The sequence below is a fragment of the Salvia miltiorrhiza genome, chromosome 8 (genome assembly GCF_028751815.1).
Source record: "Salvia miltiorrhiza cultivar Shanhuang (shh) chromosome 8, IMPLAD_Smil_shh, whole genome shotgun sequence".
NCBI lineage: Eukaryota > Viridiplantae > Streptophyta > Magnoliopsida > Lamiales > Lamiaceae > Salvia > Salvia miltiorrhiza.
In genome coordinates this window covers 40,112,847-40,132,476 of record NC_080394.1, presented here as the reverse complement: position 1 = coordinate 40,132,476, position 19,630 = coordinate 40,112,847, and the positions used below count along the sequence as shown (strand labels likewise).

General features: G+C 41.1%; 2 long non-coding RNA genes across 2 annotated transcripts; both read left to right on the top strand.

The window, feature by feature from the left end:
* Positions 1-1,051: 1,051 nt before the first annotated feature.
* On the top strand, positions 1,052-2,143 carry LOC130996747 (uncharacterized). The gene is made up of 2 exons (XR_009092778.1): positions 1,052-1,479; positions 1,952-2,143. It is a non-coding gene; the product is annotated as an uncharacterized LOC130996747 (long non-coding RNA).
* Positions 2,144-2,791: 648 nt separating this feature from the next.
* Positions 2,792-3,878, top strand: LOC130996746 (uncharacterized). The gene is made up of 2 exons (XR_009092777.1): positions 2,792-3,214; positions 3,687-3,878. It is a non-coding gene; the product is annotated as an uncharacterized LOC130996746 (long non-coding RNA).
* The last annotated feature ends 15,752 nt before the right edge of the window (positions 3,879-19,630 follow it).

The window sequence follows — 19,630 nt, the reverse complement described above, 5'->3', positions numbered from 1 at the left end:
AATTATGTCACTTGATACTTAGACAACTTGTCGTTATGTATTGTGAGTTGTCTGCTTTTGAGTTTTAGAAAAGATTGTTTATGATTACCAAATATTTTGGTAAATTATTGTTTAAGCAGGTTAGTGATTTTTATTGAGATCTATTTTCTTTTTCATTTTCTTATTTTGTTTTCAGTCACACTTTTTCCCGACTTAACTATTCACTAGCTTAGGTCGGGCTGTGACACAGTGCCCCAACAAACAGCAGGGCGCGGCAATTAGGGCCACTTATGCCCAGCCCCTGCGAGCAGTTCAAGGGCAACATCAGCCCCGCCAACAACAACCACACCAACAGCAACACCAACACCAGCACCAACAGAAACAGCCGCAACAACTGCCGCAGCAGGCGAGAGCCTTTGCTATCACCCAAAACCAGCCCGAGAAAAACTAGGGAAACCTGGCAGGTATGGGCAAGCTTAAGGGTTTTTCCATTATGATTCTGTTCGATACTGGTGCCTCGCATTCTTTTATTTCTGCCCCTTGCGTAGATACCTTAGAAATCGAATCAGAACGAGCTAAGTGTGCCTTAAGAATCACTACACCCTCAGGAGGAAGATCTACCACCACTCATGTTTGCTCGAACGTAGAATTTGAAATGGGAGAACTTAAGATGGTAGCGAACAATCTTAATATTCTGCTCATGTGGGACGTAGATATGATCTTAGGAATGGACTGGCTAGCCGAGAATTACGCCACCATCCTTTGTAATGAACGAAAGATTTCTCTTCGACCACCTGGAAAAGAACCGACAGAATTTTACGGCATCGGTATGAAGAAAAGAGTACCAGTGATGTAACACCCCAAATATTTAGATTTATTATATAAGTTTAATTATTAGTATTTTTTTCGTGTATAGCTTATTATTTTTAAATAATTACATGATACATATAGATATGCACCATTAATTTTATCTAGACTATTATTATTATTATTATTATTATTATTATTATTATTATTATTATTATTATTATTATTATTATTATTATTATTAGTATTATTTTTGTTTCCTATTAGAACTAGAACTCTTTAAAGACTAGTATAAATATGAAATCAATTTACAAACCCTAGACATAGAAACTCGAAGCCAACAGTAAATTTTAGTCGGGTTTTGGAGAGCTGTGGGGCGCAGGAAACGTGAGGAGCTGGAGTCAGTTTTTCGCAGGAAATCAAGTTCTGGCAGTTTCGGGAGAACGGCCATAACTTCCTCCACAGAACTCCGATTCAGGCGAAACAGGCGGCCACGGAAAGCTCTCTCGAAGACAAAGAAGTCGTATTTCTGGGCGAAATACGATTTGAGGACGTTTGAGGCTTCAAACGAAGGCTTGAAGCTGACTGGTCTGTTCAGCTGCGAGTTTGACGAAAACTTTAGAAATTTCAAGAGTTCATATAGGGATGCGTTGGTAGAAATCATCAAAGGGAGTTATCAATTTCAAGAATTAGGTGAGGGATTTTACGCTTATTCATATGGTTATATATGTTTTTATTATCGCGTTTGATTACTTGTTTACGTGCATCTTATGTCTATGTTATGTGTGATCATGGGACCTAAGCCATTGATCGATCATGGGACCTAAGCCATTGATTTATTGTTATGTGTGATCATGGGACCTAAGCCATTGATCGATCATGGGACCTAAGCCATTGATTTATGTTATGTGCGATCATGGGACCTAAGCCATTGATCTATGTTATGTGCGATCATGGGACCTAAGCCATTGATCTATGTATGTGTTTGGTCATGGGACTTAAGCCATCGACTCAAACTATGATTATGTTTGTCAAGGGGCTCCGGTCTCTTGGCGTATGTTTGCAAGTATGATAATGTGATTTGATTATATATGTGACGTATGTGGATATTTGTTATGTTCCTCACTGAGTATATTTTCAATATGCTCACCCCTTATCGTTTCAGTTTTGCAGTTTCAGAGTCGAAGTGGCCATGGAAGTGGAGAATGACTAGGGATAAGGATTTCTTTTACATTGGACATTTTAGTTGAACTTATTAAGTTTTATTTTATTTTCATGTTACTACTTTAGTTTTGGCAAGTTGACTTTGAAATTAGTTTAAATTTTCTTTATAAATCAATAAATTTTATTTTCACTATATTAGTTCTTCAAAGTTTTTAATTTGAAAAGTTTATGAAAATTGGGGTGTTCCATAGTGGTATCAGAGCGGGTCTACGTTCCTGTAGACTCGTGCTTTAAAAAAAATGTTTTGCTTTCAAAAAGGTTTAAGTAAGCTTAAAAGGTTAGACTAGCCTAGTCATTCGAAACTCATGCGCTGCATCGACTCCAAGGTATGTGTTCTAATTGTTCAATTATAGTTATGGCAGTTATGATGTTTTACAAGATATTTTTTTTAATAATGTTTTTATGTTCTAGTACTATTATGTTTAGCTCTGTTAGAAATAGTTGTAATTGTGAAATTGTTTAGATGACACGAATGAAGAATGATTAGAAATTTCGAGGACGAAATTATTTTTAAGTGGGATAGGTTGTAACACCCCAAATATTTAGATTTATTATATAAGTTTAATTATTAGTATTTTTTTCGTGTATAGCTTATTATTTTTAAATAATTACATGATACATATAGATATGCACCATTAATTTTATCTAGACTATTATTATTATTATTATTATTATTATTATTATTATTATTATTATTATTATTATTATTATTATTATTATTATTATTATTATTATTATTATTATTATTATTATTAGTATTATTTTTGTTTCCTATTAGAACTAGAACTCTTTAAAGACTAGTATAAATATGAAATCAATTTACAAACCCTAGACATAGAAACTCGAAGCCAACAGTAAATTTTAGTCGGGTTTTGGAGAGCTGTGGGGCGCAGGAAACGTGAGGAGCTGGAGTCAGTTTTTCGCAGGAAATCAAGTTCTGGCAGTTTCGGGAGAACGGCCATAACTTCCTCCACCGAACTCCGATTCAGGCGAAACAGGCGGCCACGGAAAGCTCTCTCGAAGACAAAGAAGTCGTATTTCTGGGCGAAATACGATTTGAGGATGTTTGAGGCTTCAAACGAAGGCTTGAAGCTGACTGGTCTGTTCAGCTGCGAGTTTGACGAAAACTTTAGAAATTTCAAGAGTTCATATAGGGATGCGTTGGTAGAAATCATCAAAGGGAGTTATCAATTTCAAGAATTAGGTGAGGGATTTTACGCTTATTCATATGGTTATATATGTTTTTATTATCGCGTTTGATTACTTGTTTACGTGCATCTTATGTCTATGTTATGTGTGATCATGGGACCTAAGCCATTGATCGATCATGGGACCTAAGCCATTGATTTATTGTTATGTGTGATCATGGGACCTAAGCCATTGATCGATCATGAGACCTAAGCCATTGATTTATGTTATGTGCGATCATGGGACCTAAGCCATTGATCTATGTTATGTGCGATCATGGGACCTAAGCCATTGATCTATGTATGTGTTTGGTCATGGGACTTAAGCCATCGACTCAAACTATGATTATGTTTGTCAAGGGGCTCCGGTCTCTTGGCGTATGTTTGCAAGTATGATAATGTGATTTGATTATATATGTGACGTATGTGGATATTTGTTATGTTCCTCACTGAGTATATTTTCAATATGCTCACCCCTTATCGTTTCAGTTTTGCAGTTTCAGAGTCGAAGTGGCCATGGAAGTGGAGAATGACTAGGGATAAGGATTTCTTTTACATTGGACATTTTAGTTGAACTTATTAAGTTTTATTTTATTTTCATGTTACTACTTTAGTTTTGGCAAGTTGACTTTGAAATTAGTTTAAATTTTCTTTATAAATCAATAAATTTTATTTTCACTATATTAGTTCTTCAAAGTTTTTAATTTGAAAAGTTTATGAAAATTGGGGTGTTACAAGTGATATCCGCATTGCCAGCCAGAAAAGAGATGATGAAGGAAGGAAGCACAGCTTATCTCGTCTACCTAAACGGGGAAGCTAGTGATGACAAGAGGGTGGAAGATGTGGCAATAATACGAGACTTTCCAGAAGTTTTTCCTGAAATATTGCCAGGACTACCACCAGACAGGCAACTAGATTTCACCATTGATCTAGAACCTGGATTTGCCCCAGTATAAAAGGCACCATACAGGATGGCCCCAAAGGAACTACAAGAATTGAAGGTGCAACTACAAGAACTCTTGGACTTGGGTTTCATCAGGTCCAGTGTCTCACCTTGAGGAGCGCCTGTACTCTTTGTCAAAAAGAAAGATGGAACCATGAGGATGTGCATTGATTATAGAGAGTTGAACAAACTGACGCTTAAAAACAAATACCCTCTCCCAAGGATAGATGATTTGTTTGATCAACTCAAGGGAGCCAGTGTATTCTCAAAAATAGATTTAAGGTCTGGGTATCACCAGCTGAAGATCAGACCAGAGGATATACCCAAGACCGCTTTCCGCACAAGATATGGTCACTATGAATTCGTTGTCATGCCATTTGGTTTAACCAATGCACCGGCAGTATTCATGGACCTCATGAATCGAGTTTTCCATCCATACTTAGAAAAATTTGTCTTTGTATTTATAGATGATAGCCTCATCTATTCTAAGAATGACCAAGAGCATGAAAAGCACTTGAGAATCATCCTGGAGACATTAAAGACGGAGAAGTTATTCGCCAAATTCAGCAAATGCGAATTTTGGCTGAAAGAAGTAATGTTCCTAGGACACATCGTGTCAGCAGATGGAATCAAGGTAGACCCCGCCAAGGTTCAAGCAGTGCGCGAGTGGAAATCACCAACCACACCTAATGAAATCTGGAGTTTCTTAGGTTTGGCGGGATGCTACCGGAGATTCATCGAAGGATTCTCTAAGATAGCAAGGCCAATGACGCAATTACTTCACAAAGGAATCAAGTATAAATGGACCGGAGAGTGTGAAGCCAGCTTCCAAGAGCTGAAGAGGAAATTGACAACTGCACCAGTGCTAGCAGTTCCAGCAGCCGATAAAGAATACATGATCTTCACAGACGCGTCCAAAAATGGGCTAGGTTGTGTGTTGTTGCAGGAAGGGAAGGTCATCGCCTACGCCTCGCGACAACTAAGGCCACATGAGTTGAACTACCCCACTCATGATCTGGAACTGGCAGCAATTGTGCATGCTCTGAAAATTTGGAGGCACCATCTATACGGAGTTAGATGTGAAATCTTCACTGATCACAAAAGCCTTAAGTACTTTTTCGAGCAGAAAGACTTGAACATGAGACAGAGGAGATGGCTCGAACTCGTGAAGGATTACGATTGCGGTATCAATTACCACCCGGGGAAAGCTAATGTAGTAGCTGATGCTTTAAGTTGTAAAACTCAATCTGAGTTAGGACTTCTTCTCACTCAAGAGGACACACTTGTAAGGGTTTTTGACAGATTGAAGATAGAAGTGGTTCATCCACCGGCAACAACAAGAGCAATTATTGCAACTCTGCTAGCCGCCCCAGACCTCAGAGAAATAATCATCAGTGCCCAGAGAGCGGACGAGGGCTTGGAAAAAGTTCGTCTTAAGATCCGAACAGGCACGCCCGGAGGCTACCAAGAGGCAACGGATAACGTCGTTCTTTTTGAAGGGAGACTATGTGTTCCCCATAACGAGGAACTCAGAAACGAGATCATGAGTGAAGCTCATGACACGCCCTATACCGCTCATCCCGGGAGTACCAAAATGTACCAAGATCTGAAATAGAAGTTTTGGTGGGACGAGATGTAACGAGATATAGCCTCGTTTGTAGAGCGCTGCCTTGCATGCCAGCAAGTGAAAGCTTTACATCAACGACCATATGGGAAATTGCAGCCTTTGGAAATCCCAGAATGGAAGTGGGAGCACATAGCGATGGATTTCGTGACGGGTTTACCCAAGACAAATAGGGGCAACACAGCTATTTGGGTAATAGTAGACCGTCTCACGAAATGCGCTCATTTTATACCGATTCCAATTACCCATGGATCGGAGAAGTTAGCCCAATTGTACATCCGTGAGATTGTACGGCTACACGGAATACCAATATCCATTACTTCGGATAGAGATTCAAAATTTACTTCTAGATTTTGGATCAGCTTGCAGAAAGAGTTGGGAGCAAGATTAAACTTTAGCACCGCATTCCATCCACAAACTGATTGACAATCGGAAAGGACAATTCAGACCCTTGAAGATATGTTGAGGACAGTGGTGCTAGACCGAGGAGGAAATTGGGAATCAGTGCTGCCACTGATCGAATTCGCCTACAACAACAGTTACCAGGCGACCATTGATATGGCACCTTACGAGGCGCTTTATGGAAGAAAGTGTAGATCACCACTTTACTGGGATGAAGTGGGTGAAAGAAAAATCCTTGGGCCAGATGCAGTAAGCGAGATGATCGAGACCATCCGCCAGATTAGAGCAAGAATTAAAGAGGCCCAGGACAGACAGAAGTCTTATGCTGATACCCGACGAACCGAACTACAATTTCAGATTGGAGACAAGGTTTTTCTTAAAGTATCACCCTCGAAAGGGATCGTTAGATTCGGTGTTAAGGGTAAGTTGAGACCCCGTTTTGTAGGACCTTATGAGATCCTCGAAAGGATAGGTCCCGTAGCATATAGGTTGGCGCTACCACCTAGCTTTGGAAACGTCCACAATGTGTTCCACGTGTCACAGTTGAGACGGTACGTGTTTGACCCCAAACACGTGATCCACCAAGAGGAAATCATTCTTAACCCAGACTTGACGTACGAGGAAAGACCTGAAGCCATTTTAGACCGAAAGGTGCAAGAGTTGAGGAATAAATCGATCACGTCAGTCAAAATATTATGGAGACACCATGGACCTGAAGAAGCGACGTGGGAACTTGAGGACCAGATGAAAGAAAAATACCCAGAACTTTTCACATAGGTATGCAAATTTCGGGACGAAATTTTTGTTAAGAGGGGTAGTATGTAACAACCCGCTCTTTTATCAGTATTTAATTCCAGTATTGCGTGTTTATTTATCTATCTGCTAGTAAATGAAGCACCTTATGATTTCAACTATGTTTCTGAATTACGTATTTTGGAGACAGAGTCACTACACTAGCAGTATGCATTTTTATTTATCTTCACGTGTTTAAGACCGCGACGAGAATCTTTGAGTCGATGAATTATTATTACTCAGTTATAACCAACTTAGCGAAGTTGTGTTATTTATTAATCAAGATGGAGTTTATTTCATGTTGTTACTTAAGTCGTGAATTATTTCCGACTTTGAAGCTAATTAAATCTACGGATTTAATTTAAGTATTAGAATGACGAACGAATTAAATCTACGGATTTAATTTAGCATTTATCGATTTTAGCAAACACGAAACCAATATTTCTAATACAGAGAAACCAACACTGAAGGGTTTTATTTTAGATCTTTCATTTAGATCACATCACACGCCCACCCTACACCTCTCTACGTCTGCCACATCCAAGATATATTTAAGGAAAAAGAAGGAAAAAGGGTGAGAAAGGTGTGCTGCAGCAGCAGCTCTTCCCCATGCAACAAGCCATGCCTAAGTACACCTAACATGTCAGTTCAGCCACACTACAACCATGCTCCTCCTTTTAGCACTCAAGTGCACATCAACCGAGCTCCAAGTATAAATTCACTCTTCAATCCTGGAGCCACCCCTTTCTCCTTTCAACATTTAGAATTTTCATTTTCAGTTTGCACCTCGACGCTCGAAAAAGCGAGAGAGAAACCATCGTTCTTTACCCGACCAAAGCACGTGATATATCAAGGTAACCTTCGACCTCTGTTGCTACTCCAATCGGCATGAATCACACTCGCAGAAATCATGTTTTATGGGCTGTAAACGAATGAACAAAAAGCATGTTAAGTCACGTTTTTGTGGAACCTACAACTTGAAACCTTGATGAACGACGAGAACTTTAGCTTTAAACGTAGACGAACGTGAATAATCACAGCATGCTCACATAGGTAGAGATTAAGGTCTGTATACGAGTGAAAATCGAGGCGAGATAAGGACGGAGAATTCTGGTTTTGGAAACTGGAGTCCCCGTCGTTCTTCCCAGACCTGGAAATGGCCATAGCAGATGAATGGCCAGAGGAATGACCAGAGCAGAGCAGAGAAAATGCCAGACCAGAGAAATGGTCTCGCCAGAGAAGTCGTTCCTCGCCAGAGGAATCACTTCGCCAGGGGAATCACTTCGCCAGAGGAATCACTTCGCCAGAGAAATCACTTCGCCAGAGGAATCACTTCGCCAGAGGAATCACTTTGCCAGAGGAATCACTTTAACCAGAGGAATCGTTCCTCGCCAGAGGAATCACTTTGCCAGAGGAATCACTTTCACCAGATGAATCGTTCCTCGCCAGAGGAATCACTTTGCCACAGAGCTAACTCAGCCAGAGCTGACTTAGAGGCCAGAGCTGACCTCCAGAGCAGAAAGCGAAGAGGCAGAGCAGACCGCGAGAGAGAGAGAGAGAGAGAGGGAGAGAGAGAGAAGAGAACATAGGGTGTTTAAATCTTTATTATTTTCTTTCCCTTGCTTACACGAAGGAAGATTATTATATTTTTACTGGCAGTTTAGAACACCCTAATGAGAACGAATCAATGTAGTTAATTACTTGACTTCATGGGACGGAACCTAGTTGGGTTAATTGTTTAATAAAAAGGAATATGAGCCATGCATAATTACATTACGCATCCTCATTTATTTGAGAATTTCCTCGGACTAAGACCTTACGTTATTCTTTTCCGAATCAAGATTGAACGCAAGAGTTTAAGGCTTAGTCGTGAGTCTCCACTACCAGGTGGGCTTTCTTACGTATAAACTAAAACCATATAGTAGAATTGTTAAGACTTTATGCTTATGAATTTGAATGATGTTGTCAATGTCTAAATGCTTTATGTTTGTTATTAATTGCCTATCTGATGTTAATCGAATTCGGATTCCGGATGGGACCGCAAATCCCTTCGGAATTAGTGTACACCATTGTGATCGTGAGTCATCTAGCGAGTTGGCCGATCATAGTGTCCGTAGAGGGAGGCCTCCCTCTCGGCACGAGTTACTGATATGGTGATTAATGATATTAAAATGCCTGCGCGGGTTATTGATGAAAGAAATCATGTTATTTTTGGTAAATACGAGTCTTTAAAGGAAAACCCTCGTATCTTACTACTGTTAAGGGCTTGACAATAAAATATTATGCATGTATGTAAATTTCGGCAAGTGTCCACTAAGTACTCCCGTACTTAGCCCTGCATGTATTTTTAAATGTGCAGGTTGAGCTGTGATCGGGGATGTAGTGTGCAAGCGGAGCTTTTGTCAATCTAGGACGAGAACCTCAGAGTGGAGTATATGTCTTCATACATATACTCAAATTGTTGTTTTTCCGCTGCGAACACTGATTACGAAAATATATTATGTCATTTGTCAAACAATATGTATTATTTAACAATGTACTCGAACTCATTGAGTACCCTTTTTGGATAATATTATGTACGGTCCCCTTGTGGCCTTCGTTAATATCTAGTTATTTCGATTGTTCCCCTTATACAAGGTCGAGTCATCAAGAAGTTAAGCATGTCCCTTTCTAATCCCGCTCCTAAATCCCCTCCCCTAGTCGCGGTTTCCCCGAATTTGCTATCCTTAGCAAGTGCGGTCGTGACACGTCCGCTCCCTCTCTTTCTCCAGGTCTTTTTCCAGTGCATCGTAGTCGTTGATACACTGGATGGCCTCTCCAACTCGGGACTCCAACTGCAGGGAAACGAAGGGAACAATATCAGAGCAGAGAAATAGAGAGGTAAGTAATAAAATCACTTGAACAAAATAAAAAATGCAGGGTACTTGAAGAGCCAACTGGCTAAGTTGGTTAGCCAATGTCGCCTGTTTCAGCTTCTTTGTTGTTTCCCTATCCTTGGGATGGATATGGGAAAGTAAAGTGTGGATGAAGTCTCGCCCCTTCAGGGACGAGATTGGCTTGGAGCCAGAAGCCTCTGACTCCCCTGCGGGCAGGGCCAACGCCTTACCCTCCTCAGCATCCACGGAGGTGGCCTCCGCTTCACCTGCTGACCCAGCCTCTGGGTCCACGAACTTGCTAGCCTTTTGCAGGCTAGCCTTCCCCCGCTTCTCAGCGAGGGCAACCACAACAGCCTTCCGCTTCTTATGAGCGAAGGCAGGAGTTGGGATATCTTGGACTGAGGTGGGAACGGGAACATCATCAGTAATGTCCACCACAGGGATGGACCCTCCCTCGACTCTGCCGGAGCCAGAGCCACCAACCCCCTGGCTGTCGGGGCTGAATAAAGACAGCACCGCCATATCTTTCCCCTTGCCTGGGGGGAAGTGCTGCATGGGGGTAGTCTCCCCAGCGGCATCAGACACAGTCCAGGAAGTGTCTACCCCGGATTCCGCGGGCTGACCAGAGCCCTGCCCCTCATCGCCAGAGGGATGGTCAGACACGAGCGTGGCTCGGCATTTCTCCCTCCATGACATCCCTGCAAACAAACACAATTTTATCAATAAAATCGAGGTAATAAGTAATTTATGCATACCTACTAACGTTTATTTTTACCTATAGATCCGCAGAGAAATAGGGGAAATAAGCCGGTGGCAGCTAAGGCCGAATTGTTCTCAGCCAGCTCCTTACAAGGGTGGGGATCTGCCCTATTCAAAGATTAAGAAAGCCTATTATACCTAAGTCAAAATCGCTAGGCTTCTCCAGAGCAGGGGGCTTATAGCTGGTCCGAGATTCATGCCATTGCAGTTCTTGGGCACCATATTGACGCCAGGTGCCCTTGGTGGTTTTCACAAAATAATAAAAGGACACGAAGCCATTGTCATGGGAGTTGAGGGAGTTAAGGAAGGTAGTGGGGTAGGTTTTGCGAGCGACAAAACTATACAGAGGGTGGCCTTGCCATCTGAGGGATTGGGTTTGGAGGAATAATTTGGTGGTGTCCTGAACACCATGGGCCGTGCAAAGAATGTGGAAGGAAAATAACCTCCGAAGAGCGGAGGGAGCTACTTGGAAAAAGGGGATGCGGAAATGGTTGCAAACATTTATTAGGAGGGCAGGATGGGGGAGCCTTAGACCCGCTTCCACCTGGGCCCGGAAAAGGGGTATCTTATTCATATACAATTTGGGGAGGGGCTCGGAAGCCTTAGAATAGGGCTCAAATGTTAAGCCCTCAGGACGTTTGCACTTCTCAAACATCTTATGCATGTCCGCCACACCTAATCGGGATTCAGGAATGGTCTTGGGCATCTTGGGAGTAGGGGTAAGAGATTCGGAAGAAGCCGGGTGTCACGGCCGCGCCCGCTAAGGATAGCGAGTTCGGGAAAATCGCGACAAAAGGGGAGGGGATTTAGGAGCGGGATTAGAAAGGGGCATATCTAACCTCTTGATGACTCAACATTATATAAGACAACAATTTAAGAACAACAGATATTGATGGAGGTCAAAGGGGAAACATAATATTACCCAAACGGGTATTTGAGGACATTGTTGGATAGTACATATTGTTCGACGAATATCATGATATCTAGCAAATCAGTGTATGCAGCGGAATAACAACAACTCGGGCATATGTATGAAGACATATACCCTGCTCTGATGTACTCGTCCTAGCTCGACAAAAGCTCCACTTGCACACCACATTCCCGATCATCGCTCAACCTGCACATTTAGAAATACATGCAGGGCTAAGCACGAAGGTACTTAGTGGACACATGCCGAAATATACATACATACATACATTTTATTGTCAAGCCTTTCAACAGTAGTAAGATACGAGGGTTTTCCTTTAAAGACTCGTATTTACCAAAATATCATTTCTTTAATAAATATCCCGCGCAGGCATTTTAACATCATTAATCACCATATCAGTAACTCGTGCCGAGAGGTAGGCCTCCCTCTACGGACACTATGATCGGCCAACCCGCTAGATGACTCACGATCACAAGGGTGTACACTAATTCCGAAGGGATTTGCGGTCCCATTCAGAATCCGAATTCGATTAGCATCAGATAGGTAATTAACAACAAAACACACAAGCTTCTCTAACGAACACCTATGAAAGTAGATTAATTTACCTCTCTTCACATTCAAGACTCCAAGGAATAAATTAACTCCCAAGCGTACACAAAGAATAGCTCCCTATAGTTTTACCTATCCCATTCAAGTGTCAAGGCTACTACTATATCATGCATTCCTGAATCGGCTGAACAATTATCGCATTCAAGACTCAAACTGAACAGCTAGACATGTAAATTATTGGCCAAATAATTCACAAGAAATTAAGCACCAGGAATCATGAATCACAAGTTGGAAGGCAAATTGATATCAATAAATCATACACACATAATTAAATAGCTATGTACAAACCCTAGGTTCAGATAAAAGAACTAGCCAAACATACTAAAATAAATCATAAACATAATTAAAAAGAACACAATTGAAAGAACTGAATTAAATAAAACTCTGAATAAAACAATTGTAGCGGCTTGAATCTTCAATCTTGTGGAAATCCAATCCAAGCTGTAAAAACTGGAAAGCAATAATAATCTAAAGCTATGAAACTGAGAAAATAAAGTTTTGGACTGAAAAAGGAACCCCAGATAGGTCAAAAGAAGACCTATTTATAGTGTCAGGGTAAAATACATTGTTTGGAACCCAGAAGAACTCTAAAAAACGGAAAAACTCGCAAATCCGCTCAATTCGGCGGTCGCCGAGTTGACCGCCGTTTTTGTGCTAAAAATTGACCAAATTCGGCGCCCGCCGAATTTAACACTCGCAGTGCAAATCTGAAACAGAAATTTCGGCGACCAACTCGGCGGTCGCCGTTTAGGTCGCCGAATGTCTTCTTCAAAATGCCCATTTTCGGCGACCAACTTGACTGCTGCGCGCAATGTTTTTGTTTCGGCCATAACTTTCTCGTCCAAACTCCGATTTATGATCCGTTTATGCTCACGAACTCGTATCGAGATGAACTACAACTTCTATTTCTGGAAATATTTCCAAATTCCATCTCGAAAATACTGTAAAATCCATCAAAGTTCGAGCAAGTAACATAGTTCACAAGATAAAGCAATAAAAGCACAAAACAATCATCCAACACTCAATTTCCTATAAAATTAACATCATATGAACATTAAAAACCATGGAAATATGAGTGTTATCAAAAATGCAGAGAGTGCAGATGAAGCATGTATGTAGAATTTCTAAGGTAATGGATGCATGGAGTGACTGTCTTTATAGGCACAGTCCACCCATGGGAGAGCCTGCAGCCTTAATTCCAATGGATGGAATTCAAATGTTGCAGGGGAGTTACAAGTGTAACAGTAGGCTGTTTGAATCCAGCCATGTAACTCCCTCCGTCCCATTATAACAGCTGTTACGGTTGTGGAAACTTCTTACGGGGAGACCAATGGGTCCTCCCATCGGGTCGAGTCTCCGTGTGCACGTATGGGCCCAAATGGATTGGGCCTCATTCTTTGGGCCAAGAAGTCGGTGGTCTAAAAAGATACGGTCCGTTAGGAGCTAAGGATAGGCTCGCTTTACTGAAACACTATCAGTATCAGTGGACGCCCGCTTTTAACTGATCTTATTTTACACTGATCACTTCAGTCAACTCCAGTATCAGTTTTGATACTAAATTCAGTTTTCCAAAAGAATTTTTAAAAATAGCCTACTTGTGTATTCCCCCCCCATATACCAGTTCAGTGACCTTCCGAGACCCAATAATTGGTATAAGAGCAGGTTTTTCGCAAGGACAGTCTGCTTTGACCCAGTTCTAACGAACTAGATCCTTTTCGAAAATCTCTATCTTCTCTTCGTGCTGTGTGAGTGTTTTTCTTGTTTATATTTTACTATTATGGAAACTAACTTAAGCAGATCTACATCACTACTGGTGTTCTCCATAGACAACTACGAAATATGAAAGTTCAGAGTCAAGAGCTACCTTACCGCTCAACATTGCAGGATGTGGGAAGTGATTACAGACGGTCCAATCATCATCAAAAAGAAAATCTTGAGACCTTCCACAGATACAGAGAAAGAACCCTGAAAGCAGGATCAAAGAAAAACACGAGTATACATAAGAAGAACGGAAGCAAGATGAACTGGACAACCTCGCGAAGAATATCATGTCAGGCACTGTTTCAGACAAACATGTGATGAAGATCATATAGTGCACAACTGCCAGAGAGATGTGGAATACCTTTGAAAGGATTTGCGTTGGATCTGAGAAAATTAAGGAAAACAAGCTGTCGATTGCTTGTCAAAAGTTTGACAACTTCCAGATGCTGAAAGATGAATCGATCGAAGAGGTGGAATATCGATTCAACCAAATACTGAATGAAGTTCAAGCCATATCCAGAAACAAGTACACTCAGCGCGAGATCAACTTGAAGATCATACGAAGCCTAACTTTTGCAGAATGGCGGATGTATACTATTGCTCGGCAAACCAAGTCAAATTTCAACATACTGAGCTGATTTATGCTTAAATTACTCTATTTTAAGGGTTTGTATGTGCGTATTTTAAGATAATCTTCTGGAAATTGGTGCGTTTTATGGTGTATTCTATGCTTTGCAGGAGATTTAGGCCTTCGAGATGGAATAATGCAATTTTGGAGAATTTTGGATGAATTTGGCATTTTCTAGGTGTTCTGGTCTCCAGAGCAGAGGAACCGACATCTCCAGTGCAGAGAAGCGCCAACATCAGAGAAGTAAAGCCCAACGCTCAATAATCAGAGAAGTAAAGCCCAGCGCTCAATAGTCAGAGAAGTGAAAAGTCAGAGAAATCAATCTCCATAGTAGCAAAGTCATCACCAGAGGAGTCAATAAGACAGAGCAGAGAAATCACCCATTCCTCTGGCGACCCATTTCTCTGGCGCGACCCATTCCTCTGGTGCGACCCATTCCTCTGGCGATACCCATTTCCCTGGCGCGACCCGTTCCTCTGGCGATAGCTGCGAATTCGGCAAGAGTGGGAGTATTTTCCAGAACGCGCATCCAGCTGGAGAGTTGCCTTATTTTACACGATTCTATTACCTTTAGAATTCTACTTTGCATGGCAACTTCCATGGTGATCGAAGGAAATCTGAAAACTATAAATAGGTCATCTTTTGACCTATTCGGGGAGCCCAACATTCATATTTCAGTTTTATAGCTTTAGAATATTTTAGCTTTCCAGTTTTCAAGGCTTGGATCAAGATTGAAGATTCAAGCCGCTACAATTGTTTTCATTCAGTTTTTATATAATTTAGTTTTTACAATTGCTTTCTTATTTATTATGTTTATGTTTTCTTTTGCGATGTCTAGCTAGTTCTTTAATCTGAACCTAGGGTTTGTACATAGCTGATTAATTATGTGTGTATGATTTATTGATATCAATTTGCCTTCCAACTTGTGATTCATGATTCCTGGTGCTTAATTTCTTGTGAATTATCTGATCAATAATTTTGCATGTCTAGCTGTTCAGTTTGAGTCTTGAATGCGATAATTGTTCAGCTGATTCAGGAATGCATGTTATAGTAGTAACCTTGACACTTGAATGGGATACGTGAAACTGTAGGGAGCTATTCTTTGTGTACGCTTGGGAGTTAATTTATTCCTTGGAATCTTGAATGTGAAGGGGGATAAATTAATCTACTTTCATAGGTGTTCGTTAGAGAAGCTTGTGAATAGTTCTGTGATCTCTCATCAGGGTTGGATTAAACTGGTAATTGAATCAATAGATTAAATGCATGTAGTTAATTAGTAAAAGTACTGCCTTAGGATCAGTTGTCTTTCATATTTGAATTCGTCTACGTGCTTTTATTTATTGCTATTTGCGTTTTAGTTTAAGTCAATTATTCTCTACTTTCGTTTGCCTGTCTACTGTTATAGTTTGTTTAGGAAATAGCTAAAGTCGTTTCGTTGTGTCAGTCCCTGTGGATACGATACTCGGTTACTTATTATTTGCTACAATTGCCTGTGTTAGTTGCAGTTTTTGTTGCTAAGAAATTAGTGATCAACTTTTTGGCGCTGTTGCCGGGGACTGATAAGAAGTTACCTTAATATTTCCGATAGGACTTAGTAGTACTTCAGGCGTTTACTGTTTCTTTTTATTTTTATTTTTCTAATTTTTATTTTTTTTCAGGCACTGCATACGATGGCTACTAATGAACAGATTCGTGCTCTACAGGAGCAGCTGCAACAGCTGTTGGATGCTCAAGCTGCTAAAGAGGCTCAGAAACAACCAACCATCAATGAAGCGTTCATTCCGCAGTATGTGTATCAGGAGCCTCCACGAGTGAACGTTAACAACTTTGAGCTGAAAACGGGTTTGATCACGATGGTCCAACAGAGCCAATATGGTGGACAAGCGATTGAAGACCCTAATGCGCACCTGGCGTATTTCCTGGAGCTGTGTAGCACGGTAAAGATGAATGGTGTCCCTGATGACATTATCCGTCTTCGTCTTTTTCCCTTCTCACTGCGGGATAAGGCGAAGTCGTGGTATCATACGCTGCAGCTGGGAGAGAATATCGTGTGGGAGGATTTAGCTCATGCATTCCTACGCAAGTTTCATCCGCCTGGCCTTACGTTGAAACTGAAGATGGACATTGTGCAGTTCCAGCAGTTTGAGGGAGAAAAGCTGGCAGATACATGGGAGAGGTATCAAGAGAAGTTGAGAAAGTGTCCGAGCCACGGATTTGATGAAGGCACGCTCATTATCATGTTCTACAATGCTTGTGGAGAGCGTACAATAATGCATTTGGACACAGCTGCAGGAGGTTCCCTGCTTCAGAGAGGCAGTTCCGAGGCGTGGAGCATCATTGAGAGTATGGCTGCTACGAGTTTTCAATGGCCATCAGAGAGAGTACAATTGAAAAGGGTGGCAGCTGCTTCCAGTTCTGATCCTATGGCAGCAATGGTTACTCAACAGGCAGCGATGGCTACGCAGCTGGCAGAGCTGACTACTAAGATCAGTGAGTTGAATCGAGGTCAGCCAGGAATGTATGGCAGAGGTCAGCAATATCAGCAGGGCCAGCAGCAGTTCCAGCAAGGAGGACGATCGCAACCGAATCTTTCTTATGGCAACCCAAACAATGCTTTGCAGCCTCCACCTGGATTTTCTGTATCTAGCGGATGAGTTATAAATGAGCCGAAGAAAGTATCACTGGAGGATATGATGCAGCAGATGTTAACAGAGATGTCTAGCATGAAGACAACTGTTAATTCAAGGATGACTAATTTGGAGTCTCAAGTGGGTCATATTGGAAATAATTTTTCAGCACTGTCCAAGCAAGTGCAGATGTTGGAGACTCAAGTTGGTCAGATGGCCAACCAAGCAGCTGCGCAGCACAAGTCGAGCCAATTCCCGAGCAACACTACAGCCAATCCAAAGGGCCAATGCAATGCTATTTTCGATGGCACTCTATCTCCAAAAGATAGGAGAATGAGCAAGGAGAATGAACAACCAAGTAAAGAACCATACAAATCTCCTATTCCACTTAGGGAATCCATTCCCCCGTAGGCTGATGAAGAGGGAGGTGCTTGAAGAGCAATGTGCTGTGAAGTCGAGCAAAAAGTGTAACGCAATTCAATTGAGAAGCGGGACAGAGCAGCGGGATCATCCAGAGCAGCGGGATCATTCAGAGCAGCGGGACGGCAAGGATGCCAAAGAAATCAAGCTGGAGATCTCCCATTGCAAGAATGAGAAAAAAATTGTCAATCCCGAGGAGACAGAGGATAGACGCATAGTAGATGAGCTAGAGAGGCTACTTGAAGAATCAGACCGGCGTGCAAAGCCTCAAACTCTCTCAAAATTGCAGGATCCCAAGGAAAAATAAGAAAATGTAGTTGTTCACACCAAGAAGATGGGTGACTCAACTAGAAACACCTCTAAGTTGACTTGCAATAGAACAAGGACATCCTAGCGATGGTAAGTTGACCCAGTGTCATCTCTCAAGGAAAGTCTTTAAGGGCTTTTAATAGTATCGTAGGAAAAAGCAATAAAAGAAAGCAATAAAGAAATCGATTATTAAACTAAAACTTAGAATGAAGAACTTAATTAAAAACCGAACTTAAAATTAACTAGGCGAATTAAACTACTAAATCCTAGGCAACATTTTAAAGAACTTAAATTAAACCTATTTATGAAATTAAATACTTGTAAATTTAAAGACTTCTAATCTAGGCGTGAAACTAAAGTGCATAATTTAAAGTGCATAATTAAAACGAAAGCATAAACATGAATGAAAAACATGAACATGATTAAACGAAAGAAATTGAATTTAAATACAAAATACCGTAAACGTCTTGAACGTGTAATTGTGTCACGCAATCACAATCCAAGAATAAACTAAAAACTGAATTGAATTCTAACTTAAAGCAATGAATTTGAAAACTATGAAAAACTATGAAAGCAAGTAAATTCCTAAGCTTCGGAGCAGTGCAGCGCTGGATGCTTCTTCACGGCAGAACTCCAAAAATTAGGGCAAGAGATTGATGATTTTACAATGAAAAGTATGGCCCTATTTATAGACTTCAAATCCTTCTGGATCACCATGAAAGTTGCCATGCAAAGTAAAACTCTAAAGGCAATAGAATCGTGCAAAAGAAGGCAACTTTCCAGCTGTGACGCGCGCCCCAGAAATAATCTCCTCTCTGGCCGAATTCGGGGTTCTCGCCAGCGGAATGGCTTCCGCTCTGGCTATCGCCAGCGGGATAGTTTTCTGACTCCAGAGAAATGGTGATTTCTCTGGATTTTGATTCCTCTGGCATAGCGATTCCTCTGACACTTATGTTTCCAGTAGCGAAGTGATTTCTCTGGCGATTCCTCGCTCGCTTCGATTCCTCTGGCATTTCCGCGCTCGCCTCGATTCCTCTGGCATTTCTCATTTCTCTGGCTTGAGCGGATTTCGCTGGCGACTTCTGGAGCGCACTCCTCTGCTCTGAAGCGGGCTTCTCTACTCTGGCACGGGCTTTCATAGAGAAGTTCAGCTCTGCATAACAAAGTGTGCCTAAAAACACCATTCTTACCCCCAAAATCTCCAAAATTGCACTCTTCCATCTATAAGACCTAAATCTCCTGAAAAGCATAAGACAAACCATAAAACGCACCAATTTCCAGAAGATTTAACTTAAAATATGCGCATGTAAACCCCCAAAATTAGAACAATTAGGCATAAATCAACCCCCCCACACTTAGCCTTTTGCTTGTCCTCAAGCAAAATCCATATGAATCCTAGGAAGAGATTGATTTCAACAATGCTAATTTCCATCCAACATTCTCAAAGTCAATTCAAAATTTTACAATCAATACACATCTCTCGATCATGCAAGTAACTCAAAGTTTAAGAAGCAACAAAACAGTAATGTAGGCAATTCGATCAGACCCAATTCTCCGCTAGAAGTGAATTCCCTAATGTGATCGCCTTTATAATCAATATCACCATTTTTCACACTTTGTGTGCTTAAGATTTTCGACAGTTCAGCCATAATTCATGAAATAAAAACCATTTGGATGTAATCCAAAGTCTTTTCACGTGGTTTCCCATGCTCATAGTTAGACTAGAGGAGCAGAGACTCAAAGCTATCACATTTT